The sequence below is a fragment of the Ambystoma mexicanum genome, chromosome 11 (genome assembly GCF_040938575.1).
Source record: "Ambystoma mexicanum isolate Mex_15411 chromosome 11, UKY_AmexF1_1, whole genome shotgun sequence".
Classification (NCBI taxonomy): Eukaryota; Metazoa; Chordata; class Amphibia; order Caudata; family Ambystomatidae; genus Ambystoma; species Ambystoma mexicanum.
In genome coordinates this window covers 824,049,666-824,077,468 of record NC_090934.1, presented here as the reverse complement: position 1 = coordinate 824,077,468, position 27,803 = coordinate 824,049,666, and the positions used below count along the sequence as shown (strand labels likewise).

General features: G+C 46.2%; 19 non-coding genes across 19 annotated transcripts; all 19 read left to right on the top strand.

Moving 5' to 3' along the window:
- The first annotated feature begins 184 nt into the window (after window positions 1-184).
- TRNAN-GUU (transfer RNA asparagine (anticodon GUU)) lies at window positions 185-258 on the top strand. Its single transcript has one exon. It is a non-coding gene; the product is annotated as a tRNA-Asn (tRNA).
- A 2,175-nt stretch (window positions 259-2,433) lies between these two features.
- TRNAN-GUU (transfer RNA asparagine (anticodon GUU)) lies at window positions 2,434-2,507 on the top strand. The gene has a single exon. It is a non-coding gene; the product is annotated as a tRNA-Asn (tRNA).
- Window positions 2,508-2,820: 313 nt separating this feature from the next.
- Window positions 2,821-2,892, top strand: TRNAW-CCA (transfer RNA tryptophan (anticodon CCA)). Its single transcript has one exon. It is a non-coding gene; the product is annotated as a tRNA-Trp (tRNA).
- A 1,789-nt stretch (window positions 2,893-4,681) lies between these two features.
- Window positions 4,682-4,755, top strand: TRNAN-GUU (transfer RNA asparagine (anticodon GUU)). Its single transcript has one exon. It is a non-coding gene; the product is annotated as a tRNA-Asn (tRNA).
- A 2,174-nt stretch (window positions 4,756-6,929) lies between these two features.
- On the top strand, window positions 6,930-7,003 carry TRNAN-GUU (transfer RNA asparagine (anticodon GUU)). The gene has a single exon. It is a non-coding gene; the product is annotated as a tRNA-Asn (tRNA).
- A 313-nt stretch (window positions 7,004-7,316) lies between these two features.
- TRNAW-CCA (transfer RNA tryptophan (anticodon CCA)) lies at window positions 7,317-7,388 on the top strand. The gene has a single exon. It is a non-coding gene; the product is annotated as a tRNA-Trp (tRNA).
- A 2,167-nt stretch (window positions 7,389-9,555) lies between these two features.
- TRNAW-CCA (transfer RNA tryptophan (anticodon CCA)) lies at window positions 9,556-9,627 on the top strand. The gene has a single exon. It is a non-coding gene; the product is annotated as a tRNA-Trp (tRNA).
- Window positions 9,628-11,417: 1,790 nt separating this feature from the next.
- TRNAN-GUU (transfer RNA asparagine (anticodon GUU)) lies at window positions 11,418-11,491 on the top strand. Its single transcript has one exon. It is a non-coding gene; the product is annotated as a tRNA-Asn (tRNA).
- A 313-nt stretch (window positions 11,492-11,804) lies between these two features.
- On the top strand, window positions 11,805-11,876 carry TRNAW-CCA (transfer RNA tryptophan (anticodon CCA)). Its single transcript has one exon. It is a non-coding gene; the product is annotated as a tRNA-Trp (tRNA).
- Window positions 11,877-13,665: 1,789 nt separating this feature from the next.
- On the top strand, window positions 13,666-13,739 carry TRNAN-GUU (transfer RNA asparagine (anticodon GUU)). Its single transcript has one exon. It is a non-coding gene; the product is annotated as a tRNA-Asn (tRNA).
- A 2,174-nt stretch (window positions 13,740-15,913) lies between these two features.
- On the top strand, window positions 15,914-15,987 carry TRNAN-GUU (transfer RNA asparagine (anticodon GUU)). Its single transcript has one exon. It is a non-coding gene; the product is annotated as a tRNA-Asn (tRNA).
- A 313-nt stretch (window positions 15,988-16,300) lies between these two features.
- TRNAW-CCA (transfer RNA tryptophan (anticodon CCA)) lies at window positions 16,301-16,372 on the top strand. Its single transcript has one exon. It is a non-coding gene; the product is annotated as a tRNA-Trp (tRNA).
- Window positions 16,373-18,539: 2,167 nt separating this feature from the next.
- TRNAW-CCA (transfer RNA tryptophan (anticodon CCA)) lies at window positions 18,540-18,611 on the top strand. Its single transcript has one exon. It is a non-coding gene; the product is annotated as a tRNA-Trp (tRNA).
- Window positions 18,612-20,400: 1,789 nt separating this feature from the next.
- Window positions 20,401-20,474, top strand: TRNAN-GUU (transfer RNA asparagine (anticodon GUU)). The gene has a single exon. It is a non-coding gene; the product is annotated as a tRNA-Asn (tRNA).
- Window positions 20,475-20,787: 313 nt separating this feature from the next.
- Window positions 20,788-20,859, top strand: TRNAW-CCA (transfer RNA tryptophan (anticodon CCA)). The gene has a single exon. It is a non-coding gene; the product is annotated as a tRNA-Trp (tRNA).
- Window positions 20,860-22,648: 1,789 nt separating this feature from the next.
- On the top strand, window positions 22,649-22,722 carry TRNAN-GUU (transfer RNA asparagine (anticodon GUU)). The gene has a single exon. It is a non-coding gene; the product is annotated as a tRNA-Asn (tRNA).
- A 2,174-nt stretch (window positions 22,723-24,896) lies between these two features.
- On the top strand, window positions 24,897-24,970 carry TRNAN-GUU (transfer RNA asparagine (anticodon GUU)). Its single transcript has one exon. It is a non-coding gene; the product is annotated as a tRNA-Asn (tRNA).
- Window positions 24,971-25,283: 313 nt separating this feature from the next.
- On the top strand, window positions 25,284-25,355 carry TRNAW-CCA (transfer RNA tryptophan (anticodon CCA)). The gene has a single exon. It is a non-coding gene; the product is annotated as a tRNA-Trp (tRNA).
- Window positions 25,356-27,532: 2,177 nt separating this feature from the next.
- Window positions 27,533-27,604, top strand: TRNAW-CCA (transfer RNA tryptophan (anticodon CCA)). The gene has a single exon. It is a non-coding gene; the product is annotated as a tRNA-Trp (tRNA).
- The last annotated feature ends 199 nt before the right edge of the window (window positions 27,605-27,803 follow it).

The following is a 27,803-nucleotide window of genomic DNA, read 5'->3' as shown; positions in this document are numbered from 1 at the left end:
GTGCACTGTTGATGGGCTCTGTCCTCTACTAAATCCCCTGTGTTTGTGGATTACGGGAGGTAGGGAAGTGCTTGAGACCCTGATTTGCTGTGGGAAATAGAGCTATTTTAGAAATATTTTCAGGTTGCCTGGGGAGCATAAGCAAACAGCACACCAATCAGGCCCCAGTGTAAGCACTGCATGAGTCTCTGTGGCGCAATCGGTTAGCGCATTCGGCTGTTAACCGAAAGGTTGGTGGTTCAAGCCCACCCAGGGACGATGCATTTTGGGTCAAAAATTCAGCATGACCAACTATGAACTTCTGTTTACCTCTCGCAGGTCTCGTCTGCTGACGTCCAAAAAATCCAATAAACTGCAAGCAATTCTTCTCGCTTGCTTTAGTTTTTCAAAACTTGCCATTCAATTCATAAACATCAAGACTTCATGGGAAGGGTTTGGCTGCAGCGTGTACTGATGCACAGAAGGAAGCTATCCTAGCCAGTCTACTTAAAGAAGCAATGAGGCTCTGCAGGTGCATGTACGTCTCCTACCTTTATTCTGTCATCAGACACACCAGGTGGACTGCCACAAGGACCTCGTGGGGCAATGGTAGTGCGTCTGACTCCAGATCAGAAGGTTGCGTGTTCAAATCACGTCGGGGTCATACTTCCTTTTCCCACTCTGAAATACAAAATTGCTCTTCAGTATCTCGTTATTTCAACCTGACTGCATCTTTGTGCTCTGGGCCTAGTTGTTCTGGCGTTTCGAATGTAAGCTTTGCAGCAGGGAAGTATCATATTGACAGACACCCATGAAGGACATGGTCAACCTTTAAAGCAGGCCAATCTCTATGTTTTACTGGATGCAGCAGAAGTATTTCCTCTTTACCATCTCTTCAAGTGGGCCTGACTGATGTGCTGTTTTGTGCACGCTACGTGGGCTTTGTAAAGCATACCTCTGCCATTTGCATGGCCTCCTAGCGCTGTCAATATTTTCGTGTAATCGCTGAATGCTGCACTGTCCTGGGAACTCTAGGTGTGACTAAAGGATATATGCTGGGGCCCCGAAAGGGGGTCGGCAGTCTAGTGGCAATGCCCATCACTTTGCAGTTTGGGTTTGTGAGTTCAGGTACCGGTCTGGTGTCGGAAAACTGTAAGCGCCCTCCCAATCAACTGTCGGGCCTGGATTGTGAGGATTTCCCCTTATACTGGTCTCAGTAGACACATTTCCATTTTACTTTTTCACTCTCGCATTGCCTATTTCTCTCTCTCTCATAGATACATTATAGACAAGAGAGACATTGTCAGCGAGAGGGTTGCACAGCACCTTCCCCCATTTCCCTAAGTGCATTGCATGGGGCTCTGGGAGGCGTGCACATTTGTCTGAAACACAAAGATCCACTGGCAATAAAAAGCGTAGGTCCCTAGTTTGCATTTCTTAAAATTTGAAGTGACACTCAGAGTTGTCTCGGGCGTGACTGTACCTTTCATAGGAGATGTGCTAATCCCCAAACCCTCTTCCTTCGTCCCAGTAATCTGTCTTAGTGCCTCTAGCAAGTTGTTTTCTGAAACAAAGCTTACCTGAACATCCTGTAAAATTGGTAACTATTCAGTAGCAGTACAGTGCAGTATATAGCATTCCTGTTGCGCAGAGCATCTAGATCCAAAAATTGCTTACTCTACCCCAGAAATTAGAATTCACCCAGTCAAACAGAGGGATCTATAAAGAGCATGGCAAGTAGTTAACATAAGCTACTTCCCCCAAGTTCTCTTGGTGCACTCTGCTGCCCTCTTTTAACAGAAGAATGCAACTGCAGGTCTTGCTTCTCAGCAAGGTACCTACATATAGAATCCTTGGTGCACTCTTGCTAAATCTGCTGGAATGTGTCTTCTATTGTGCCCAAGGTGGTTGTGTATTTGGGGACTCAGGGAAGCAAGGGAGCAGTCTAATGCACTGCAGTGCTAAGAGAGGCATGCCTTTTTCAGAAAAAAGTTCAGGTTTTCTGCCAATCAGAAAAAAATAGCAATGCAATCAGGCCAAAGGCAGAACACACATGCCAGTGAGTCTCTGTGGCGCAATTGGTTAGCGCGTTCGGCTGTTAACCGAAAAGACGCTGCTGTTTTTGGCACAAAGACACAGAGTGTTCCACTCAGTAAACCTGAGTCATTTCTCCCGTGTTCTCTGGGTTCAGCCTACTGTCCCCTTTTAACACAAGTGCGCAACAGTGGCTTTCTCCTCATAGCAAGTTATGCCTATACAGAGGACATTTGGTGCACTGTTGATGGGCTCTGTCCTCTACTAAATCCCCTGTGTTTGTGGATTAGGGGAGGTAGGGAAGTGCTTGATACCCTGATTTGCTGTGGGAAAAAGAGCTATTTTAGAAATATTTTCAGGTTGCCTGGGAAGCATAAGCAAACAGCACACCAATCAGGCCCCTGTGTAAGAACTGCATGAGTCTCTGTGGCGCAATCGGTTAGCGCGTTCGGCTGTTAACCGAAAGGTTGGTGGTTCAAGCCCACCCAGGGACGATGCATTTTGGCTCAAAAATTCAGCATGACCAACTATGAACTTCTGTTTACCTCTCGCAGGTCTCGTCTGCTGACGTCCAAACAATCCAATAAACTGTAAGCAATTCTTCTCGCTTGCTTTAGTTTTTCAAAACTTACCATTCAATTCATAAACATCAAGACTTCATGGGAAGGGTTTGGCTGCAGCGCGTACTGATGCACAGAAGGAAGCTATCCTAGCCAGTCTACTTAAAGAAGCAATGAGGCTCTGCAGGTCCATGCACGTCTCCTACCTTTATTCTGTCATCAGACACACCAGGTGGATTGCCACAAGGACCTCGTGGCGCAATGGTAGCGCGTCTGACTCCAGATCAGAAGGTTTCGTGTTCAAATCACGTCGGGGGCATATTTGCTTTTCCCACTCTGAAATATAAAATTGCTCTTCAGTAATTCGTTATTTCAACCTGACTGCATCTTTGTGCTCTGGGCCTAGTTGTTCTGGCGTTTCGAATGTAAACTTTGCAGCAGGGAAGTATCATATTGACAGACACCCATGAAGGACATGGTCAACCTTTAAAGCAGGCCAATCTCTATGTTTTACTGGATGCAGCAGAAGTATTTCCTCTTTACCATCTGTTCAAGTGGGCCTGACTGATGTGCTGTTTTGTGCACGCTACGTGGGCTTTGTAAAGCATACCTCTGCCATTTGCATGGCCTCCTAGCGCTGTCAATATTTTCGTGTAATCGCTGAATGCTGCACTGTCCTGGGAACTCTAGGTGTGACTAAAGGATATATGCTGGGGCCCCAAAAGGGGGTCGGCAGTCTAGTGGCAATGCCCATCACTTTGCAGTTTGGGTTTGTGAGTTCAGGTACCGGTCTGGTGTCGAAACCTGTAAGCGCCCTCCCAATCAACTGTCGGTCCTGGATTGTGAGGATTTCCCCTTATACTGGTCTCAATAGACACATTTCCATTTTACTTTTTCACTCTCGCATTGCCTATTTCTCTCTCTCTCATAGATACATTATAGACAAGAGAGACATTGTCAGCGAGAGGGTTGCACAGCACCTTCCCCCATTTCCCTAAGTGCATTGCAAGGGGCTTTGGGAGGCGTGCACATTTGTCTGAAACACAAAGATCCACTGGCAATAAAAAGCGTAGGTCCCTAGTTTGCATTTCTTAGAATTTGAGGTGACACTCAGAGTTGTCTAGGGCGTGACTGTACCTTTCATAGGAGATGTGCTAATCCCCAAACCCTCTTCCTTTGTCCCAGTAATCTGTCCTAGGGCCTCTAGCAAGTTGTTTTCTGAAACAAAGCTTACCTGAACATCCTGTAAAATTGGTAACTTTTCAGTAGCAGTACAGTGCAGTATATAGCATTCCTGTTGCGCACAGCATCTAGATCCAAAAATTGCTTACTCTACCCCAGAAATTAGAATTCACCCAGTCAAACAGAGGGATCTATAAAGAGCATGGCAAGTAGTTAACATAAGCTACTTCCCCCAAGTTCTCTTTGTGCACTCTGCTGCCCTCTTTTAACAGAAGAATGCAACTGCAGGTCTTGCTTCTCAGCAAGGTACCTACATATAGAAACCTTGGTGCACTCTTGCTAAATCTGCTGGAATGTGTCTTCTATTGTGCCCAAGGTGGTTGTGTATTTGGGGACTCAGGGAAGCAAGGGAGCAGTCTAATGCACTGCAGTGCTAAGAGAGGCATGCCTTTTTCAGAAAAAAGTTCAGGTTTTCTGCCAATCAGAAAAAAATAGCAATGCAATCAGGCCAAAGGCAGAACACACATGCCAGTGAGTCTCTGTGGCGCAATTGGTTAGCGCGTTCGGCTGTTAACCGAAAAGACGCTGCTGTTTTTGGCACAAAGACACAGAGTGTTCCACTCAGTAAACCTGAGTCATTTCTCCCGTGTTCTCTGGGTTCAGCCTACTGTCCCCTTTTAACACAAGTGCGCAACTGTGGCTTTCTCCTCATAGCAAGTTATGCCTATACAGAGGACATTTGGTGCACTGTTGATGGGCTCTGTCCTCTACTAAATCCCCTGTGTTTGTGGATTAGGGGAGGTAGGGAAGTGCTTGATACCCTGATTTGCTGTGGGAAAAAGAGCTATTTTAGAAATATTTTCAGGTTGCCTGGGAAGCATAAGCAAACAGCACACCAATCAGGCCCCAGTGTAAGCACTGCATGAGTCCCTGTGGCGCAATCGGTTAGCGCGTTCGGCTGTTAACCGAAAGATTGGTGGATCAAGCCCACCCAGGGACGATGCATTTTGGCTCAAAAATTCAGCATGACCAACTATGAACTTCTGTTTACCTCTCGCAGGTCTCGTCTGCTGACGTCCAAAAAATCCAATAAACTGCAAGCAATTCTTCTCGCTTGCTTTAGTTTTTCAAAACTTGCCATTCAATTCATAAACATCAAGACTTCATGGGAAGGGTTTGGCTGCAGCGTGTACTGATGCACAGAAGGAAGCTATCCTAGCCAGTCTACTTAAAGAAGCAATGAGGCTCTGCAGGTGCATGTACGTCTCCTACCTTTATTCTGTCATCAGACACACCAGGTGGATTGCCACAAGGACCTCGTGGCGCAATGGTAGCGCGTCTGACTCAAGATCAGAAGGTTTCGTGTTCAAATCACGTCGGGGGCATATTTGCTTTTCCCACTCTGAAATATAAAATTGCTCTTCAGTATCTCGTTATTTCAACCTGACTGCATCTTTGTGCTCTGGGCCTAGTTGTTCTGGCGTTTCGAATGTAAGCTTTGCAGCAGGGAAGTATCATATTGACAGACACCCATGAAGGACATGGTCAAGCTTTAAAGCAGGCCAATCTCTATGTTTTACTGGATGCAGCAGAAGTAGTTCCTCTTTACCATCTCTTCAAGTGGGCCTGACTGATGTGCTGTTTTGTGCACGCTACGTGGGCTTTGTAAAGCATACCTCTGCCATTTGCATGGCCTCCTAGCACTGTCAATATTTTCGTGTAATCGCTGAATGCTGCACTGTCCTGGGAACTCTAGGTGTGACTAAAGGATATATTTTGGGGCCCCGAAAGGGGGTCGGCAGTCTAGTGGCAATGGGCATCACTTTTCAGTTTGGGTTTGTGAGTTCAGGTACCGGTCTGGTGTCGGAAACCTGTAAGCGCCCTCCCAATCAACTGTCGGTCCTGGATTGTGAGGATTTCCCCTTATACTGGTCTCAGTAGACACATTTCCATTTTACTTTTTCACTCTCGCATTGCCTATTTCTCTCTCTCTCATAGTTACATTATAGACAAGAGAGACATTGTCAGCGAGAGGGCTTCACAGCACCTTCCCCCTTTTCCCTAAGTGCATTGCAAGGGGCTCTGGGAGGCGTGCACATTTGTCTGAACACAAAGATCCACTGGCAATAAAAAGCGTAGGTCCCTAGTTCGCATTTCTTAGAATTTGAGGTGACACTCAGAGTTGTCTCGGGCGTGACTGTACCTTTCATAGGAGATGTGCTAATCCCCAAACCCTCTTCCTTTGTCCCAGTAATCTGTCTTAGTGCCTCTAGCAAGTTGTTTTCTGAAACAAAGCTTACCTGAACATCCTGTAAAATTGGTAACTTTTCAGTAGCAGTACAGTGCAGTATATAGCATTCCTGTTGCGCACAGCATCTAGATCCAAAAATTGCTTACTCTACCCCAGAAATTAGAATTCACCCAGTCAAACAGAGGGATCTATAAAGAGCATGGCAAGTAGTTAACATAAGCTACTTCCCCCAAGTTCTCTTGGTGCACTCTGCTGCCCTCTTTTAACAGAAGAATGCAACTGCAGGTCTTGCTTCTCAGCAAGGTACCTACATATAGAAACCTTGGTGCACTCTTGCTAAATCTGCTGGAATGTGTCTTCTATTGTGCCCAAGGTGGTTGTGTATTTGGGGACTCAGGGAAGCAAGGGAGCAGTCTAATGCACTGCAGTGCTAAGAGAGGCATGCCTTTTTCAGAAAAAAGTTCAGGTTTTCTGCCAATCAGAAAAAAATAGCAATGCAATCAGGCCAAAGGCAGAACACACATGCCAGTGAGTCTCTGTGGCACAATTGGTTAGCGCGTTCGGCTGTTAACCGAAAAGACGCTGCTGTTTTTGGCACAAAGACACAGAGTGTTCCACTCAGTAAACCTGAGTCATTTCTCCCGTGTTCTCTGGGTTCAGCCTACTGTCCCCTTTTAACACAAGTGCGCAACTGTGGCTTTCTCCTCATAGCAAGTTATGCCTACACAGAGGACATTTGGTGCACTGTTGATGGGCTCTGTCCTCTACTAAATCCCCTGTGTTTGTGGATTAGGGGAGGTAGGGAAGTGCTTGATACCCTGATTTGCTGTGGGAAATAGAGCTATTTTAGAAATATTTTCAGGTTGCCTGGGAAGCATAAGCAAACAGCACACCAATCAGGCCCCAGTGTAAGCACTGCATGAGTCTCTGTGGCGCAATCGGTTAGCGTGTTCGGCTGTTAACCGAAAGGTTGGTGGTTCAAGCCCACCCAGGGACAATGCATTTTGGCTCAAAAATTCAGCATGACCAACTATGAACTTCTGTTTACCTCTCGCAGGTCTCGTCTGCTGACGTCCAAAAAATCCAATAAACTGTAAGCAATTCTTCTCGCTTGCTTTAGTTTTTCAAAACTTGCCATTCAATTCATAAACATCAAGACCTCATGGGAAGGGTTTGGCTGCAGCGTGTACTGATGCACAGAAGGAAGCTATCCTAGCCAGTCTACTTAAAGAAGCAATGAGGCTCTGCAGGTCCATGCACGTCTCCTACCTTTATTCTGTCATCAGACACACCAGGTGGACTGCCACAAGGACCTTGTGGCGCAATGGTAGCGCGTCTGACTCCAGATCAGAAGGTTGTGTGTTCAAATCACGTCGGGGTCATACTTCCTTTTCCCACTCTGAAATACAAAATTGCTCTTCAGTATCTCGTTATTTCAACCTGACTGCATCTTTATGCTCTGGGCCTAGTTGTTCTGGCGTTTCGAATGTAAGCTTTGCAGCAGGGAAGTATCATATTGACAGACACCCATGAAGGACATGGTCAACCTTTAAAGCAGGCCAATCTCTATGTTTTACTGGATGCAGCAGAAGTATTTCCTCTTTACCATCTCTTCAAGTGGGCCTGACTGATGTGCTGTTTTGTGCACGCTACGTGGGCTTTGTAAAGCATACCTCTGCCATTTGCATGGCCTCCTAGCGCTGTCAATATTTTCGTGTAATCGCTGAATGCTGCACTGTCCTGGGAACTCTAGGTGTGACCAAACGATATATGCTGGGGCCCCGAAAGGGGGTCGGCAGTCTAGTGGCAATGCCCATCACTTTGCAGTTTGGGTTTGTGAGTTCAGGTACCGGTCTGGTGTCGGAAACCTGTAAGCGCCCTCCCAATCAACTGTCGGTCCTGGATTGTGAGGATTTCCCCTTATACTGGTCTCAGTAGACACATTTCCATTTTACTTTTTCACTCTCGCATTGCCTATTTCTCTCTCTCTCATAGTTACATTATAGACAAGAGAGACATTGTCAGCGAGAGGGCTGCACAGCACCTTCCCCCATTTCCCTAAGTGCATTGCATGGGGCTCTGGGAGGCGTGCACATTTGTCTGAAACACAAAGATCCACTGGCAATAAAAAGCGTAGGTCCCTAGTTTGCATTTCTTAAAATTTGAAGTGACACTCAGAGTTGTCTCGGGCGTGACTGTACCTTTCATAGGAGATGTGCTAATCCCCAAACCCTCTTCCTTTGTCCCAGTAATCTGTCTTAGTGCCTCTAGCAAGTTGTTTTCTGAAACAAAGCTTACCTGAACATCCTGTAAAATTGGTAACTTTTCAGTAGCAGTACAGTGCAGTATATAGCATTCCTGTTGCGCACAGCATCTAGATCCAAAAATTGCTTACTCTACCCCAGAAATTAGAATTCACCCAGTCAAACAGAGGGATCTATAAAGAGCATGGCAAGTAGTTAACATAAGCTACTTCCCCCAAGTTCTCTTGGTGAACTCTGCTGCCCTCTTTTAACAGAAGAATGCAACTGCAGGTCTTGCTTCTCAGCAAGGTACCTACATATAGAATCCTTGGTGCACTCTTGCTAAATCTGCTGGAATGTGTCTTCTATTGTGCCCAAGGTGGTTGTGTATTTGGGGACTCAGGGTAGCAAGGGAGCAGTCTAATGCACTGCAGTGCTAAGAGAGGCATGCCTTTTTCAGAAAAAAGTTCAGGTTTTCTGCCAATCAGAAAAAAATAGCAATGCAATCAGGCCAAAGGCAGAACACACATGCCAGTGAGTCTCTGTGGCGCAATTGGTTAGCGCGTTCGGCTGTTAACCGAAAAGACGCTGCTGTTTTGGGCACAAAGACACAGAGTGTTCCACTCAGTAAACCTGAGTCATTTCTCCCGTGTTCTCTGGGTTTAGCCTACTGTCCCCTTTTAACACAAGTGCGCAACTGTGGCTTTCTCCTCATAGCAAGTTATGCCTACACAGAGGGCATTTGGTGCACTGTTGATGGGCTCTGTCCTCTACTAAATCCCCTGTGTTTGTGGATTACGGGAGGTAGGGAAGTGCTTGAGACCCTGATTTGCTGTGGGAAATAGAGCTATTTTAGAAATATTTTCAGGTTGCCTGGGGAGCATAAGCAAACAGCACACCAATCAGGCCCCAGTGTAAGCACTGCATGAGTCTCTGTGGCGCAATCGGTTAGCGCGTTCCGAAAGGTTGGTGGTTCAAGCCCACCCAGGGACGATGCATTTTGGCTCAAAAATTCAGCATGACCAACTATGAACTTCTGTTTACCTCTCGCAGGTCTCGTCTGCTTACGTCCAAAAAATCCAATAAACTGCAAGCAATTCTTCTCGCTTGCTTTAGTTTTTCAAAACTTGCCATTCAATTCATAAACATCAAGACTTCATGGGAAGGGTTTGGCTGCAGCGTGTACTGATGCACAGAAGGAAGCTATCCTAGCCAGTCTACTTAAAGAAGCAATGAGGCTCTGCAGGTGCATGTACGTCTCCTACCTTTATTCTGTCATCAGACACACCAGGTGGACTGCCACAAGGACCTCGTGGGGCAATGGTAGCGCGTCTGACTCCAGATCAGAAGGTTGCGTGTTCAAATCACGTCGGGGTCATACTTCCTTTTCCCACTCTGAAATACAAAATTGCTCTTCAGTATCTCGTTATTTCAACCTGACTGCATCTTTGTGCTCTGGGCCTAGTTGTTCTGGCGTTTCGAATGTAAGCTTTGCAGCAGGGAAGTATCATATTGACAGACACCCATGAAGGACATGGTCAACCTTTAAAGCAGGCCAATCTCTATGTTTTACTGGATGCAGCAGAAGTATTTCCTCTTTACCATCTCTTCAAGTGGGCCTGACTGATGTGCTGTTTTGTGCACGCTACGTGGGCTTTGTAAAGCATACCTCTGCCATTTGCATGGCCTCCTAGCGCTGTCAATATTTTCGTGTAATCGCTGAATGCTGCACTGTCCTGGGAACTCTAGGTGTGACTAAAGGATATATGCTGGGGCCCCGAAAGGGGGTCGGCAGTCTAGTGGCAATGCCCATCACTTTGCAGTTTGGGTTTGTGAGTTCAGGTACCGGTCTGGTGTCGGAAAACTGTAAGCGCCCTCCCAATCAACTGTCGGGCCTGGATTGTGAGGATTTCCCCTTATACTGGTCTCAGTAGACACATTTCCATTTTACTTTTTCACTCTCGCATTGCCTATTTCTCTCTCTCTCATAGATACATTATAGACAAGAGAGACATTGTCAGCGAGAGGGTTGCACAGCACCTTCCCCCATTTCCCTAAGTGCATTGCATGGGGCTCTGGGAGGCGTGCACATTTGTCTGAAACACAAAGATCCACTGGCAATAAAAAGCGTAGGTCCCTAGTTTGCATTTCTTAAAATTTGAAGTGACACTCAGAGTTGTCTCGGGCGTGACTGTACCTTTCATAGGAGATGTGCTAATCCCCAAACCCTCTTCCTTCGTCCCAGTAATCTGTCTTAGTGCCTCTAGCAAGTTGTTTTCTGAAACAAAGCTTACCTGAACATCCTGTAAAATTGGTAACTATTCAGTAGCAGTACAGTGCAGTATATAGCATTCCTGTTGCGCAGAGCATCTAGATCCAAAAATTGCTTACTCTACCCCAGAAATTAGAATTCACCCAGTCAAACAGAGGGATCTATAAAGAGCATGGCAAGTAGTTAACATAAGCTACTTCCCCCAAGTTCTCTTGGTGCACTCTGCTGCCCTCTTTTAACAGAAGAATGCAACTGCAGGTCTTGCTTCTCAGCAAGGTACCTACATATAGAATCCTTGGTGCACTCTTGCTAAATCTGCTGGAATGTGTCTTCTATTGTGCCCAAGGTGGTTGTGTATTTGGGGACTCAGGGAAGCAAGGGAGCAGTCTAATGCACTGCAGTGCTAAGAGAGGCATGCCTTTTTCAGAAAAAAGTTCAGGTTTTCTGCCAATCAGAAAAAAATAGCAATGCAATCAGGCCAAAGGCAGAACACACATGCCAGTGAGTCTCTGTGGCGCAATTGGTTAGCGCGTTCGGCTGTTAACCGAAAAGACGCTGCTGTTTTTGGCACAAAGACACAGAGTGTTCCACTCAGTAAACCTGAGTCATTTCTCCCGTGTTCTCTGGGTTCAGCCTACTGTCCCCTTTTAACACAAGTGCGCAACAGTGGCTTTCTCCTCATAGCAAGTTATGCCTATACAGAGGACATTTGGTGCACTGTTGATGGGCTCTGTCCTCTACTAAATCCCCTGTGTTTGTGGATTAGGGGAGGTAGGGAAGTGCTTGATACCCTGATTTGCTGTGGGAAAAAGAGCTATTTTAGAAATATTTTCAGGTTGCCTGGGAAGCATAAGCAAACAGCACACCAATCAGGCCCCTGTGTAAGAACTGCATGAGTCTCTGTGGCGCAATCGGTTAGCGCGTTCGGCTGTTAACCGAAAGGTTGGTGGTTCAAGCCCACCCAGGGACGATGCATTTTGGCTCAAAAATTCAGCATGACCAACTATGAACTTCTGTTTACCTCTCGCAGGTCTCGTCTGCTGACGTCCAAACAATCCAATAAACTGTAAGCAATTCTTCTCGCTTGCTTTAGTTTTTCAAAACTTACCATTCAATTCATAAACATCAAGACTTCATGGGAAGGGTTTGGCTGCAGCGCGTACTGATGCACAGAAGGAAGCTATCCTAGCCAGTCTACTTAAAGAAGCAATGAGGCTCTGCAGGTCCATGCACGTCTCCTACCTTTATTCTGTCATCAGACACACCAGGTGGATTGCCACAAGGACCTCGTGGCGCAATGGTAGCGCGTCTGACTCCAGATCAGAAGGTTTCGTGTTCAAATCACGTCGGGGGCATATTTGCTTTTCCCACTCTGAAATATAAAATTGCTCTTCAGTAATTCGTTATTTCAACCTGACTGCATCTTTGTGCTCTGGGCCTAGTTGTTCTGGCGTTTCGAATGTAAACTTTGCAGCAGGGAAGTATCATATTGACAGACACCCATGAAGGACATGGTCAACCTTTAAAGCAGGCCAATCTCTATGTTTTACTGGATGCAGCAGAAGTATTTCCTCTTTACCATCTGTTCAAGTGGGCCTGACTGATGTGCTGTTTTGTGCACGCTACGTGGGCTTTGTAAAGCATACCTCTGCCATTTGCATGGCCTCCTAGCGCTGTCAATATTTTCGTGTAATCGCTGAATGCTGCACTGTCCTGGGAACTCTAGGTGTGACTAAAGGATATATGCTGGGGCCCCAAAAGGGGGTCGGCAGTCTAGTGGCAATGCCCATCACTTTGCAGTTTGGGTTTGTGAGTTCAGGTACCGGTCTGGTGTCGAAACCTGTAAGCGCCCTCCCAATCAACTGTCGGTCCTGGATTGTGAGGATTTCCCCTTATACTGGTCTCAATAGACACATTTCCATTTTACTTTTTCACTCTCGCATTGCCTATTTCTCTCTCTCTCATAGATACATTATAGACAAGAGAGACATTGTCAGCGAGAGGGTTGCACAGCACCTTCCCCCATTTCCCTAAGTGCATTGCAAGGGGCTTTGGGAGGCGTGCACATTTGTCTGAAACACAAAGATCCACTGGCAATAAAAAGCGTAGGTCCCTAGTTTGCATTTCTTAGAATTTGAGGTGACACTCAGAGTTGTCTAGGGCGTGACTGTACCTTTCATAGGAGATGTGCTAATCCCCAAACCCTCTTCCTTTGTCCCAGTAATCTGTCCTAGGGCCTCTAGCAAGTTGTTTTCTGAAACAAAGCTTACCTGAACATCCTGTAAAATTGGTAACTTTTCAGTAGCAGTACAGTGCAGTATATAGCATTCCTGTTGCGCACAGCATCTAGATCCAAAAATTGCTTACTCTACCCCAGAAATTAGAATTCACCCAGTCAAACAGAGGGATCTATAAAGAGCATGGCAAGTAGTTAACATAAGCTACTTCCCCCAAGTTCTCTTTGTGCACTCTGCTGCCCTCTTTTAACAGAAGAATGCAACTGCAGGTCTTGCTTCTCAGCAAGGTACCTACATATAGAAACCTTGGTGCACTCTTGCTAAATCTGCTGGAATGTGTCTTCTATTGTGCCCAAGGTGGTTGTGTATTTGGGGACTCAGGGAAGCAAGGGAGCAGTCTAATGCACTGCAGTGCTAAGAGAGGCATGCCTTTTTCAGAAAAAAGTTCAGGTTTTCTGCCAATCAGAAAAAAATAGCAATGCAATCAGGCCAAAGGCAGAACACACATGCCAGTGAGTCTCTGTGGCGCAATTGGTTAGCGCGTTCGGCTGTTAACCGAAAAGACGCTGCTGTTTTTGGCACAAAGACACAGAGTGTTCCACTCAGTAAACCTGAGTCATTTCTCCCGTGTTCTCTGGGTTCAGCCTACTGTCCCCTTTTAACACAAGTGCGCAACTGTGGCTTTCTCCTCATAGCAAGTTATGCCTATACAGAGGACATTTGGTGCACTGTTGATGGGCTCTGTCCTCTACTAAATCCCCTGTGTTTGTGGATTAGGGGAGGTAGGGAAGTGCTTGATACCCTGATTTGCTGTGGGAAAAAGAGCTATTTTAGAAATATTTTCAGGTTGCCTGGGAAGCATAAGCAAACAGCACACCAATCAGGCCCCAGTGTAAGCACTGCATGAGTCCCTGTGGCGCAATCGGTTAGCGCGTTCGGCTGTTAACCGAAAGATTGGTGGATCAAGCCCACCCAGGGACGATGCATTTTGGCTCAAAAATTCAGCATGACCAACTATGAACTTCTGTTTACCTCTCGCAGGTCTCGTCTGCTGACGTCCAAAAAATCCAATAAACTGCAAGCAATTCTTCTCGCTTGCTTTAGTTTTTCAAAACTTGCCATTCAATTCATAAACATCAAGACTTCATGGGAAGGGTTTGGCTGCAGCGTGTACTGATGCACAGAAGGAAGCTATCCTAGCCAGTCTACTTAAAGAAGCAATGAGGCTCTGCAGGTGCATGTACGTCTCCTACCTTTATTCTGTCATCAGACACACCAGGTGGATTGCCACAAGGACCTCGTGGCGCAATGGTAGCGCGTCTGACTCAAGATCAGAAGGTTTCGTGTTCAAATCACGTCGGGGGCATATTTGCTTTTCCCACTCTGAAATATAAAATTGCTCTTCAGTATCTCGTTATTTCAACCTGACTGCATCTTTGTGCTCTGGGCCTAGTTGTTCTGGCGTTTCGAATGTAAGCTTTGCAGCAGGGAAGTATCATATTGACAGACACCCATGAAGGACATGGTCAAGCTTTAAAGCAGGCCAATCTCTATGTTTTACTGGATGCAGCAGAAGTAGTTCCTCTTTACCATCTCTTCAAGTGGGCCTGACTGATGTGCTGTTTTGTGCACGCTACGTGGGCTTTGTAAAGCATACCTCTGCCATTTGCATGGCCTCCTAGCACTGTCAATATTTTCGTGTAATCGCTGAATGCTGCACTGTCCTGGGAACTCTAGGTGTGACTAAAGGATATATTTTGGGGCCCCGAAAGGGGGTCGGCAGTCTAGTGGCAATGGGCATCACTTTTCAGTTTGGGTTTGTGAGTTCAGGTACCGGTCTGGTGTCGGAAACCTGTAAGCGCCCTCCCAATCAACTGTCGGTCCTGGATTGTGAGGATTTCCCCTTATACTGGTCTCAGTAGACACATTTCCATTTTACTTTTTCACTCTCGCATTGCCTATTTCTCTCTCTCTCATAGTTACATTATAGACAAGAGAGACATTGTCAGCGAGAGGGCTTCACAGCACCTTCCCCCCTTTCCCTAAGTGCATTGCAAGGGGCTCTGGGAGGCGTGCACATTTGTCTGAACACAAAGATCCACTGGCAATAAAAAGCGTAGGTCCCTAGTTCGCATTTCTTAGAATTTGAGGTGACACTCAGAGTTGTCTCGGGCGTGACTGTACCTTTCATAGGAGATGTGCTAATCCCCAAACCCTCTTCCTTTGTCCCAGTAATCTGTCTTAGTGCCTCTAGCAAGTTGTTTTCTGAAACAAAGCTTACCTGAACATCCTGTAAAATTGGTAACTTTTCAGTAGCAGTACAGTGCAGTATATAGCATTCCTGTTGCGCACAGCATCTAGATCCAAAAATTGCTTACTCTACCCCAGAAATTAGAATTCACCCAGTCAAACAGAGGGATCTATAAAGAGCATGGCAAGTAGTTAACATAAGCTACTTCCCCCAAGTTCTCTTGGTGCACTCTGCTGCCCTCTTTTAACAGAAGAATGCAACTGCAGGTCTTGCTTCTCAGCAAGGTACCTACATATAGAAACCTTGGTGCACTCTTGCTAAATCTGCTGGAATGTGTCTTCTATTGTGCCCAAGGTGGTTGTGTATTTGGGGACTCAGGGAAGCAAGGGAGCAGTCTAATGCACTGCAGTGCTAAGAGAGGCATGCCTTTTTCAGAAAAAAGTTCAGGTTTTCTGCCAATCAGAAAAAAATAGCAATGCAATCAGGCCAAAGGCAGAACACACATGCCAGTGAGTCTCTGTGGCACAATTGGTTAGCGCGTTCGGCTGTTAACCGAAAAGACGCTGCTGTTTTTGGCACAAAGACACAGAGTGTTCCACTCAGTAAACCTGAGTCATTTCTCCCGTGTTCTCTGGGTTCAGCCTACTGTCCCCTTTTAACACAAGTGCGCAACTGTGGCTTTCTCCTCATAGCAAGTTATGCCTACACAGAGGACATTTGGTGCACTGTTGATGGGCTCTGTCCTCTACTAAATCCCCTGTGTTTGTGGATTAGGGGAGGTAGGGAAGTGCTTGATACCCTGATTTGCTGTGGGAAATAGAGCTATTTTAGAAATATTTTCAGGTTGCCTGGGAAGCATAAGCAAACAGCACACCAATCAGGCCCCAGTGTAAGCACTGCATGAGTCTCTGTGGCGCAATCGGTTAGCGTGTTCGGCTGTTAACCGAAAGGTTGGTGGTTCAAGCCCACCCAGGGACAATGCATTTTGGCTCAAAAATTCAGCATGACCAACTATGAACTTCTGTTTACCTCTCGCAGGTCTCGTCTGCTGACGTCCAAAAAATCCAATAAACTGTAAGCAATTCTTCTCGCTTGCTTTAGTTTTTCAAAACTTGCCATTCAATTCATAAACATCAAGACCTCATGGGAAGGGTTTGGCTGCAGCGTGTACTGATGCACAGAAGGAAGCTATCCTAGCCAGTCTACTTAAAGAAGCAATGAGGCTCTGCAGGTCCATGCACGTCTCCTACCTTTATTCTGTCATCAGACACACCAGGGGGACTGCCACAAGGACCTTGTGGCGCAATGGTAGCGCGTCTGACTCCAGATCAGAAAGTTGTGTGTTCAAATCACGTCGGGGTCATACTTCCTTTTCCCACTCTGAAATACAAAATTGCTCTTCAGTATCTCGTTATTTCAACCTGACTGCATCTTTATGCTCTGGGCCTAGTTGTTCTGGCGTTTCGAATGTAAGCTTTGCAGCAGGGAAGTATCATATTGACAGACACCCATGAAGGACATGGTCAACCTTTAAAGCAGGCCAATCTCTATGTTTTACTGGATGCAGCAGAAGTATTTCCTCTTTACCATCTCTTCAAGTGGGCCTGACTGATGTGCTGTTTTGTGCACGCTACGTGGGCTTTGTAAAGCATACCTCTGCCATTTGCATGGCCTCCTAGCGCTGTCAATATTTTCGTGTAATCGCTGAATGCTGCACTGTCCTGGGAACTCTAGGTGTGACCAAACGATATATGCTGGGGTCCCGAAAGGGGGTCGGCAGTCTAGTGGCAATGCCCATCACTTTGCAGTTTGGGTTTGTGAGTTCAGGTACCGGTCTGGTGTCGGAAACCTGTAAGCGCCCTCCCAATCAACTGTCGGTCCTGGATTGTGAGGATTTCCCCTTATACTGGTCTCAGTAGACACATTTCCATTTTACTTTTTCACTCTCGGATTGCCTATTTCTCTCTCTCTCATAGTTACATTATAGACAAGAGAGACATTGTCAGCGAGAGGGCTGCACAGCACCTTCCCCCATTTCCCTAAGTGCATTGCATGGGGCTCTGGGAGGCGTGCACATTTGTCTGAAACACAAAGATCCACTGGCAATAAAAAGCGTAGGTCCCTAGTTTGCATTTCTTAAAATTTGAAGTGACACTCAGAGTTGTCTCGGGCGTGACTGTACCTTTCATAGGAGATGTGCTAATCCCCAAACCCTCTTCCTTTGTCCCAGTAATCTGTCTTAGTGCCTCTAGCAAGTTGTTTTCTGAAACAAAGCTTACCTGAACATCCTGTAAAATTGGTAACTTTTCAGTAGCAGTACAGTGCAGTATATAGCATTCCTGTTGCGCACAGCATCTAGATCCAAAAATTGCTTACTCTACCCCAGAAATTAGAATTCACCCAGTCAAACAGAGGGATCTATAAAGAGCATGGCAAGTAGTTAACATAAGCTACTTCCCCCAAGTTCTCTTGGTGAACTCTGCTGCCCTCTTTTAACAGAAGAATGCAACTGCAGGTCTTGCTTCTCAGCAAGGTACCTACATATAGAATCCTTGGTGCACTCTTGCTAAATCTGCTGGAATGTGTCTTCTATTGTGCCCAAGGTGGTTGTGTATTTGGGGACTCAGGGTAGCAAGGGAGCAGTCTAATGCACTGCAGTGCTAAGAGAGGCATGCCTTTTTCAGAAAAAAGTTCAGGTTTTCTGCCAATCAGAAAAAAATAGCAATGCAATCAGGCCAAAGGCAGAACACACATGCCAGTGAGTCTCTGTGGCGCAATTGGTTAGCGCGTTCGGCTGTTAACCGAAAAGACGCTGCTGTTTTGGGCACAAAGACACAGAGTGTTCCACTCAGTAAACCTGAGTCATTTCTCCCGTGTTCTCTGGGTTTAGCCTACTGTCCCCTTTTAACACAAGTGCGCAACTGTGGCTTTCTCCTCATAGCAAGTTATGCCTACACAGAGGGCATTTGGTGCACTGTTGATGGGCTCTGTCCTCTACTAAATCCCCTGTGTTTGTGGATTACGGGAGGTAGGGAAGTGCTTGAGACCCTGATTTGCTGTGGGAAATAGAGCTATTTTAGAAATATTTTCAGGTTGCCTGGGGAGCATAAGCAAACAGCACACCAATCAGGCCCCAGTGTAAGCACTGCATGAGTCTCTGTGGCGCAATCGGTTAGCGCGTTCCGAAAGGTTGGTGGTTCAAGCCCACCCAGGGACGATGCATTTTGGCTCAAAAATTCAGCATGACCAACTATGAACTTCTGTTTACCTCTCGCAGGTCTCGTCTGCTTACGTCCAAAAAATCCAATAAACTGCAAGCAATTCTTCTCGCTTGCTTTAGTTTTTCAAAACTTGCCATTCAATTCATAAACATCAAGACTTCATGGGAAGGGTTTGGCTGCAGCGTGTACTGATGCACAGAAGGAAGCTATCCTAGCCAGTCTACTTAAAGAAGCAATGAGGCTCTGCAGGTGCATGTACGTCTCCTACCTTTATTCTGTCATCAGACACACCAGGTGGACTGCCACAAGGACCTCGTGGGGCAATGGTAGCGCGTCTGACTCCAGATCAGAAGGTTGCGTGTTCAAATCACGTCGGGGTCATACTTCCTTTTCCCACTCTGAAATACAAAATTGCTCTTCAGTATCTCGTTATTTCAACCTGACTGCATCTTTGTGCTCTGGGCCTAGTTGTTCTGGCGTTTCGAATGTAAGCTTTGCAGCAGGGAAGTATCATATTGACAGACACCCATGAAGGACATGGTCAACCTTTAAAGCAGGCCAATCTCTATGTTTTACTGGATGCAGCAGAAGTATTTCCTCTTTACCATCTCTTCAAGTGGGCCTGACTGATGTGCTGTTTTGTGCACGCTACGTGGGCTTTGTAAAGCATACCTCTGCCATTTGCATGGCCTCCTAGCGCTGTCAATATTTTCGTGTAATCGCTGAATGCTGCACTGTCCTGGGAACTCTAGGTGTGACTAAAGGATATATGCTGGGGCCCCGAAAGGGGGTCGGCAGTCTAGTGGCAATGCCCATCACTTTGCAGTTTGGGTTTGTGAGTTCAGGTACCGGTCTGGTGTCGGAAAACTGTAAGCGCCCTCCCAATCAACTGTCGGTCCTGGATTGTGAGGATTTCCCCTTATACTGGTCTCAGTAGACACATTTCCATTTTACTTTTTCACTCTCGCATTGCCTATTTCTCTCTCTCTCATAGATACATTATAGACAAGAGAGACATTGTCAGCGAGAGGGTTGCACAGCACCTTCCCCCATTTCCCTAAGTGCATTGCATGGGGCTCTGGGAGGCGTGCACATTTGTCTGAAACACAAAGATCCACTGGCAATAAAAAGCGTAGGTCCCTAGTTTGCATTTCTTAAAATTTGAAGTGACACTCAGAGTTGTCTCGGGCGTGACTGTACCTTTCATAGGAGATGTGCTAATCCCCAAACCCTCTTCCTTTGTCCCAGTAATCTGTCTTAGTGCCTCTAGCAAGTTGTTTTCTGAAACAAAGCTTACCTGAACATCCTGTAAAATTGGTAACTATTCAGTAGCAGTACAGTGCAGTATATAGCATTCCTGTTGCGCACAGCATCTAGATCCAAAAATTGCTTACTCTACCCCAGAAATTAGAATTCACCCAGTCAAACAGAGGGATCTATAAAGAGCATGGCAAGTAGTTAACATAAGCTACTTCCCCCAAGTTCTCTTGGTGCACTCTGCTGCCCTCTTTTAACAGAAGAATGCAACTGCAGGTCTTGCTTCTCAGCAAGGTACCTACATATAGAATCCTTGGTGCACTCTTGCTAAATCTGCTGGAATGTGTCTTCTATTGTGCCCAAGGTGGTTGTGTATTTGGGGACTCAGGGAAGCAAGGGAGCAGTCTAATGCACTGCAGTGCTAAGAGAGGCATGCCTTTTTCAGAAAAAAGTTCAGGTTTTCTGCCAATCAGAAAAAAATAGCAATGCAATCAGGCCAAAGGCAGAACACACATGCCAGTGAGTCTCTGTGGCGCAATTGGTTAGCGCGTTCGGCTGTTAACCGAAAAGACGCTGCTGTTTTGGCACAAAGACACAGAGTGTTCCACTCAGTAAACCTGAGTCATTTCTCCCGTGTTCTCTGGGTTCAGCCTACTGTCCCCTTTTAACACAAGTGCGCAACAGTGGCTTTCTCCTCATAGCAAGTTATGCCTATACAGAGGACATTTGGTGCACTGTTGATGGGCTCTGTCCTCTACTAAATCCCCTGTGTTTGTGGATTAGGGGAGGTAGGGAAGTGCTTGATACCCTGATTTGCTGTGGGAAAAAGAGCTATTTTAGAAATATTTTCAGGTTGCCTGGGAAGCATAAGCAAACAGCACACCAATCAGGCCCCTGTGTAAGAACTGCATGAGTCTCTGTGGCGCAATCGGTTAGCGCGTTCGGCTGTTAACCGAAAGGTTGGTGGTTCAAGCCCACCCAGGGACGATGCATTTTGGCTCAAAAATTCAGCATGACCAACTATGAACTTCTGTTTACCTCTCGCAGGTCTCGTCTGCTGACGTCCAAAAAATCCAATAAACTGTAAGCAATTCTTCTCGCTTGCTTTAGTTTTTCAAAACTTACCATTCAATTCATAAACATCAAGACTTCATGGGAAGGGTTTGGCTGCAGCGCGTACTGATGCACAGAAGGAAGCTATCCTAGCCAGTCTACTTAAAGAAGCAATGAGGCTCTGCAGGTCCATGCACGTCTCCTACCTTTATTCTGTCATCAGACACACCAGGTGGATTGCCACAAGGACTTCGTGGCGCAATGGTAGCGCGTCTGACTCCAGATCAGAAGGTTTCGTGTTCAAATCACGTCGGGGGCATATTTGCTTTTCCCACTCTGAAATATAAAATTGCTCTTCAGTAATTCGTTATTTCAACCTGACTGCATCTTTGTGCTCTGGGCCTAGTTGTTCTGGCGTTTCGAATGTAAACTTTGCAGCAGGGAAGTATCATATTGACAGACACCCATGAAGGACATGGTCAACCTTTAAAGCAGGCCAATCTCTATGTTTTACTGGATGCAGCAGAAGTAGTTCCTCTTTACCATCTCTTCAAGTGGGCCTGACTGATGTGCTGTTTTGTGCACGCTACGTGGGCTTTGTAAAGCATACCTCTGCCATTTGCATGGCCTCCTAGCGCTGTCAATATTTTCGTGTAATCGCTGAATGCTGCACTGTCCTGGGAACTCTAGGTGTGACTAAAGGATATATGCTGGGGCCCCGAAAGGGGGTCGGCAGTCTAGTGGCAATGCCCATCACTTTGCAGTTTGGGTTTGTGAGTTCAGGTACCGGTCTGGTGTCGAAACCTGTAAGCGCCCTCCCAATCAACTGTCGGTCCTGGATTGTGAGGATTTCCCCTTATACTGGTCTCAATAGACACATTTCCATTTTACTTTTTCACCCTCGCATTGCCTATTTCTCTCTCTCTCATAGATACATTATAGACAAGAGAGACATTGTCAGCGAGAGGGTTGCACAGCACCTTCCCCCATTTCCCTAAGTGCATTGCAAGGGGCTTTGGGAGGCGTGCACATTTGTCTGAAACACAAAGATCCACTGGCAATAAAAAGCGTAGGTCCCTAGTTTGCATTTCTTAGAATTTGAGGTGACACTCAGAGTTGTCTAGGGCGTGACTGTACCTTTCATAGGAGATGTGCTAATCCCCAAACCCTCTTCCTTTGTCCCAGTAATCTGTCCTAGGGCCTCTAGCAAGTTGTTTTCTGAAACAAAGCTTACCTGAACATCCTGTAAAATTGGTAACTTTTCAGTAGCAGTACAGTGCAGTATATAGCATTCCTGTTGCGCACAGCATCTAGATCCAAAAATTGCTTACTCTACCCCAGAAATTAGAATTCACCCAGTCAAACAGAGGGATCTATAAAGAGCATGGCAAGTAGTTAACATAAGCTACTTCCCCCAAGTTCTCTTGGTGCACTCTGCTGCCCTCTTTTAACAGAAGAATGCAACTGCAGGTCTTGCTTCTCAGCAAGGTACCTACATATAGAAACCTTGGTGCACTCTTGCTAAATCTGCTGGAATGTGTCTTCTATTGTGCCCAAGGTGGTTGTGTATTTGGGGACTCAGGGAAGCAAGGGAGCAGTCTAATGCACTGCAGTGCTAAGAGAGGCATGCCTTTTTCAGAAAAAAGTTCAGGTTTTCTGCCAATCAGAAAAAAATAGCAATGCAATCAGGCCAAAGGCAGAACACACATGCCAGTGAGTCTCTGTGGCGCAATTGGTTAGCGCGTTCGGCTGTTAACCGAAAAGACGCTGCTGTTTTTGGCACAAAGACACAGAGTGTTCCACTCAGTAAACCTGAGTCATTTCTCCCGTGTTCTCTGGGTTCAGCCTACTGTCCCCTTTTAACACAAGTGCGCAACTGTGGCTTTCTCCTCATAGCAAGTTATGCCTATACAGAGGACATTTGGTGCACTGTTGATGGGCTCTGTCCTCTACTAAATCCCCTGTGTTTGTGGATTAGGGGAGGTAGGGAAGTGCTTGATACCCTGATTTGCTGTGGGAAAAAGAGCTATTTTAGAAATATTTTCAGGTTGCCTGGGAAGCATAAGCAAACAGCACACCAATCAGGCCCCAGTGTAAGCACTGCATGAGTCCCTGTGGCGCAATCGGTTAGCGCGTTCGGCTGTTAACCGAAAGATTGGTGGATCAAGCCCACCCAGGGACGATGCATTTTGGCTCAAAAATTCAGCATGACCAACTATGAACTTCTGTTTACCTCTCGCAGGTCTCGTCTGCTGACGTCCAAAAAATCCAATAAACTGCAAGCAATTCTTCTCGCTTGCTTTAGTTTTTCAAAACTTGCCATTCAATTCATAAACATCAAGACTTCATGGGAAGGGTTTGGCTGCAGCGTGTACTGATGCACAGAAGGAAGCTATCCTAGCCAGTCTACTTAAAGAAGCAATGAGGCTCTGCAGGTGCATGTACGTCTCCTACCTTTATTCTGTCATCAGACACACCAGGTGGATTGCCACAAGGACCTCGTGGCGCAATGGTAGCGCGTCTGACTCAAGATCAGAAGGTTTCGTGTTCAAATCACGTCGGGGGCATATTTGCTTTTCCCACTCTGAAATATAAAATTGCTCTTCAGTATCTCGTTATTTCAACCTGACTGCATCTTTGTGCTCTGGGCCTAGTTGTTCTGGCGTTTCGAATGTAAGCTTTGCAGCAGGGAAGTATCATATTGACAGACACCCATGAAGGACATGGTCAAGCTTTAAAGCAGGCCAATCTCTATGTTTTACTGGATGCAGCAGAAGTAGTTCCTCTTTACCATCTCTTCAAGTGGGCCTGACTGATGTGCTGTTTTGTGCACGCTACGTGGGCTTTGTAAAGCATACCTCTGCCATTTGCATGGCCTCCTAGCACTGTCAATATTTTCGTGTAATCGCTGAATGCTGCACTGTCCTGGGAACTCTAGGTGTGACTAAAGGATATATTTTGGGGCCCCGAAAGGGGGTCGGCAGTCTAGTGGCAATGGGCATCACTTTTCAGTTTGGGTTTGTGAGTTCAGGTACCGGTCTGGTGTCGGAAACCTGTAAGCGCCCTCCCAATCAACTGTCGGTCCTGGATTGTGAGGATTTCCCCTTATACTGGTCTCAGTAGACACATTTCCATTTTACTTTTTCACTCTCGCATTGCCTATTTCTCTCTCTCTCATAGTTACATTATAGACAAGAGAGACATTGTCAGCGAGAGGGCTTCACAGCACCTTCCCCCCTTTCCCTAAATGCATTGCAAGGGGCTCTGGGAGGCGTGCACATTTGTCTGAACACAAAGATCCACTGGCAATAAAAAGCGTAGGTCCCTAGTTCGCATTTCTTAGAATTTGAGGTGACACTCAGAGTTGTCTCGGGCGTGACTGTACCTTTCATAGGAGATGTGCTAATCCCCAAACCCTCTTCCTTTGTCCCAGTAATCTGTCTTAGTGCCTCTAGCAAGTTGTTTTCTGAAACAAAGCTTACCTGAACATCCTGTAAAATTGGTAACTTTTCAGTAGCAGTACAGTGCAGTATATAGCATTCCTGTTGCGCACAGCATCTAGATCCAAAAATTGCTTACTCTACCCCAGAAATTAGAATTCACCCAGTCAAACAGAGGGATCTATAAAGAGCATGGCAAGTAGTTAACATAAGCTACTTCCCCCAAGTTCTCTTGGTGCACTCTGCTGCCCTCTTTTAACAGAAGAATGCAACTGCAGGTCTTGCTTCTCAGCAAGGTACCTACATATAGAAACCTTGGTGCACTCTTGCTAAATCTGCTGGAATGTGTCTTCTATTGTGCCCAAGGTGGTTGTGTATTTGGGGACTCAGGGAAGCAAGGGAGCAGTCTAATGCACTGCAGTGCTAAGAGAGGCATGCCTTTTTCAGAAAAAAGTTCAGGTTTTCTGCCAATCAGAAAAAAATAGCAATGCAATCAGGCCAAAGGCAGAACACACATGCCAGTGAGTCTCTGTGGCACAATTGGTTAGCGCGTTCGGCTGTTAACCGAAAAGACGCTGCTGTTTTTGGCACAAAGACACAGAGTGTTCCACTCAGTAAACCTGAGTCATTTCTCCCGTGTTCTCTGGGTTCAGCCTACTGTCCCCTTTTAACACAAGTGCGCAACTGTGGCTTTCTCCTCATAGCAAGTTATGCCTACACAGAGGACATTTGGTGCACTGTTGATGGGCTCTGTCCTCTACTAAATCCCCTGTGTTTGTGGATTAGGGGAGGTAGGGAAGTGCTTGATACCCTGATTTGCTGTGGGAAATAGAGCTATTTTAGAAATATTTTCAGGTTGCCTGGGAAGCATAAGCAAACAGCACACCAATCAGGCCCCAGTGTAAGCACTGCATGAGTCTCTGTGGCGCAATCGGTTAGCGTGTTCGGCTGTTAACCGAAAGGTTGGTGGTTCAAGCCCACCCAGGGACAATGCATTTTGGCTCAAAAATTCAGCATGACCAACTATGAACTTCTGTTTACCTCTCGCAGGTCTCGTCTGCTGACGTCCAAAAAATCCAATAAACTGTAAGCAATTCTTCTCGCTTGCTTTAGTTTTTCAAAACTTGCCATTCAATTCATAAACATCAAGACCTCATGGGAAGGGTTTGGCTGCAGCGTGTACTGATGCACAGAAGGAAGCTATCCTAGCCAGTCTACTTAAAGAAGCAATGAGGCTCTGCAGGTCCATGCACGTCTCCTACCTTTATTCTGTCATCAGACACACCAGGTGGACTGCCACAAGGACCTCGTGGCGCAATGGTAGCGCGTCTGACTCCAGATCAGAAGGTTGTGTGTTCAAATCACGTCGGGGTCATACTTCCTTTTCCCACTCTGAAATACAAAATTGCTCTTCAGTATCTCGTTATTTCAACCTGACTGCATCTTTATGCTCTGGGCCTAGTTGTTCTGGCGTTTCGAATGTAAGCTTTGCAGCAGGGAAGTATCATATTGACAGACACCCATGAAGGACATGGTCAACCTTTAAAGCAGGCCAATCTCTATGTTTTACTGGATGCAGCAGAAGTATTTCCTCTTTACCATCTCTTCAAGTGGGCCTGACTGATGTGCTGTTTTGTGCACGCTACGTGGGCTTTGTAAAGCATACCTCTGCCATTTGCATGGCCTCCTAGCGCTGTCAATATTTTCGTGTAATCGCTGAATGCTGCACTGTCCTGGGAACTCTAGGTGTGACCAAACGATATATGCTGGGGCCCCGAAAGGGGGTCGGCAGTCTAGTGGCAATGCCCATCACTTTGCAGTTTGGGTTTGTGAGTTCAGGTACCGGTCTGGTGTCGGAAACCTGTAAGCGCCCTCCCAATCAACTGTCGGTCCTGGATTGTGAGGATTTCCCCTTATACTGGTCTCAGTAGACACATTTCCATTTTACTTTTTCACTCTCGCATTGCCTATTTCTCTCTCTCTCATAGTTACATTATAGACAAGAGAGACATTGTCAGCGAGAGGGCTGCACAGCACCTTCCCCCATTTCCCTAAATGCATTGCATGGGGCTCTGGGAGGCGTGCACATTTGTCTGAAACACAAAGATCCACTGGCAATAAAAAGCGTAGGTCCCTAGTTTGCATTTCTTAAAATTTGAAGTGACACTCAGAGTTGTCTCGGGCGTGACTGTACCTTTCATAGGAGATGTGCTAATCCCCAAACCCTCTTCCTTTGTCCCAGTAATCTGTCTTAGTGCCTCTAGCAAGTTGTTTTCTGAAACAAAGCTTACCTGAACATCCTGTAAAATTGGTAACTTTTCAGTAGCAGTACAGTGCAGTATATAGCATTCCTGTTGCGCACAGCATCTAGATCCAAAAAGTGCTTACTCTACCCCAGAAATTAGAATTCACCCAGTCAAACAGAGGGATCTATAAAGAGCATGGCAAGTAGTTAACATAAGCTACTTCCCCCAAGTTCTCTTGGTGAACTCTGCTGCCCTCTTTTAACAGAAGAATGCAACTGCAGGTCTTGCTTCTCAGCAAGGTACCTACATATAGAATCCTTGGTGCACTCTTGCTAAATCTGCTGGAATGTGTCTTCTATTGTGCCCAAGGTGGTTGTGTATTTGGGGACTCAGGGTAGCAAGGGAGCAGTCTAATGCACTGCAGTGCTAAGAGAGGCATGCCTTTTTCAGAAAAAAGTTCAGGTTTTCTGCCAATCAGAAAAAAATAGCAATGCAATCAGGCCAAAGGCAGAACACACATGCCAGTGAGTCTCTGTGGCGCAATTGGTTAGCGCGTTCGGCTGTTAACCGAAAAGACGCTGCTGTTTTGGGCACAAAGACACAGAGTGTTCCACTCAGTAAACCTGAGTCATTTCTCCCGTGTTCTCTGGGTTTAGCCTACTGTCCCCTTTTAACACAAGTGCGCAACTGTGGCTTTCTCCTCATAGCAAGTTATGCCTACACAGAGGGCATTTGGTGCACTGTTGATGGGCTCTGTCCTCTACTAAATCCCCTGTGTTTGTGGATTACGGGAGGTAGGGAAGTGCTTGAGACCCTGATTTGCTGTGGGAAATAGAGCTATTTTAGAAATATTTTCAGGTTGCCTGGGGAGCATAAGCAAACAGCACACCAATCAGGCCCCAGTGTAAGGACTGCATGAGTCTCTGTGGCGCAATCGGTTAGCGCGTTCGGCTGTTAACCGAAAGGTTGGTGGTGCAAGCACACCCAGGGACGATGCATTTTGGCTCAAAAATTCAGCATGACCAACTATGAACTTCTGTTTACCTCTCGCAGGTCTCGTCTGCTGACGTCCAAAAAATCCAATAAACTGCAAGCAATTCTTCTCGCTTGCTTTAGTTTTTCAAAACTTGCCATTCAATTCATAAACATCAAGACTTCATGGGAAGGGTTTGGCTGCAGCGTGTACTGATGCACAGAAGGAAGCTATCCTAGCCAGTCTACTTAAAGAAGCAATGAGGCTCTGCAGGTGCATGTACGTCTCCTACCTTTATTCTGTCATCAGACACACCAGGTGGACTGCCACAAGGACCTCGTGGGGCAATGGTAGCGCGTCTGACTCCAGATCAGAAGGTTGCGTGTTCAAATCACGTCGGGGTCATACTTCCTTTTCCCACTCTGAAATACAAAATTGCTCTTCAGTATCTCGTTATTTCAACCTGACTGCATCTTTGTGCTCTGGGCCTAGTTGTTCTGGCGTTTCGAATGTAAGCTTTGCAGCAGGGAAGTATCATATTGACAGACACCCATGAAGGACATGGTCAACCTTTAAAGCAGGCCAATCTCTATGTTTTACTGGA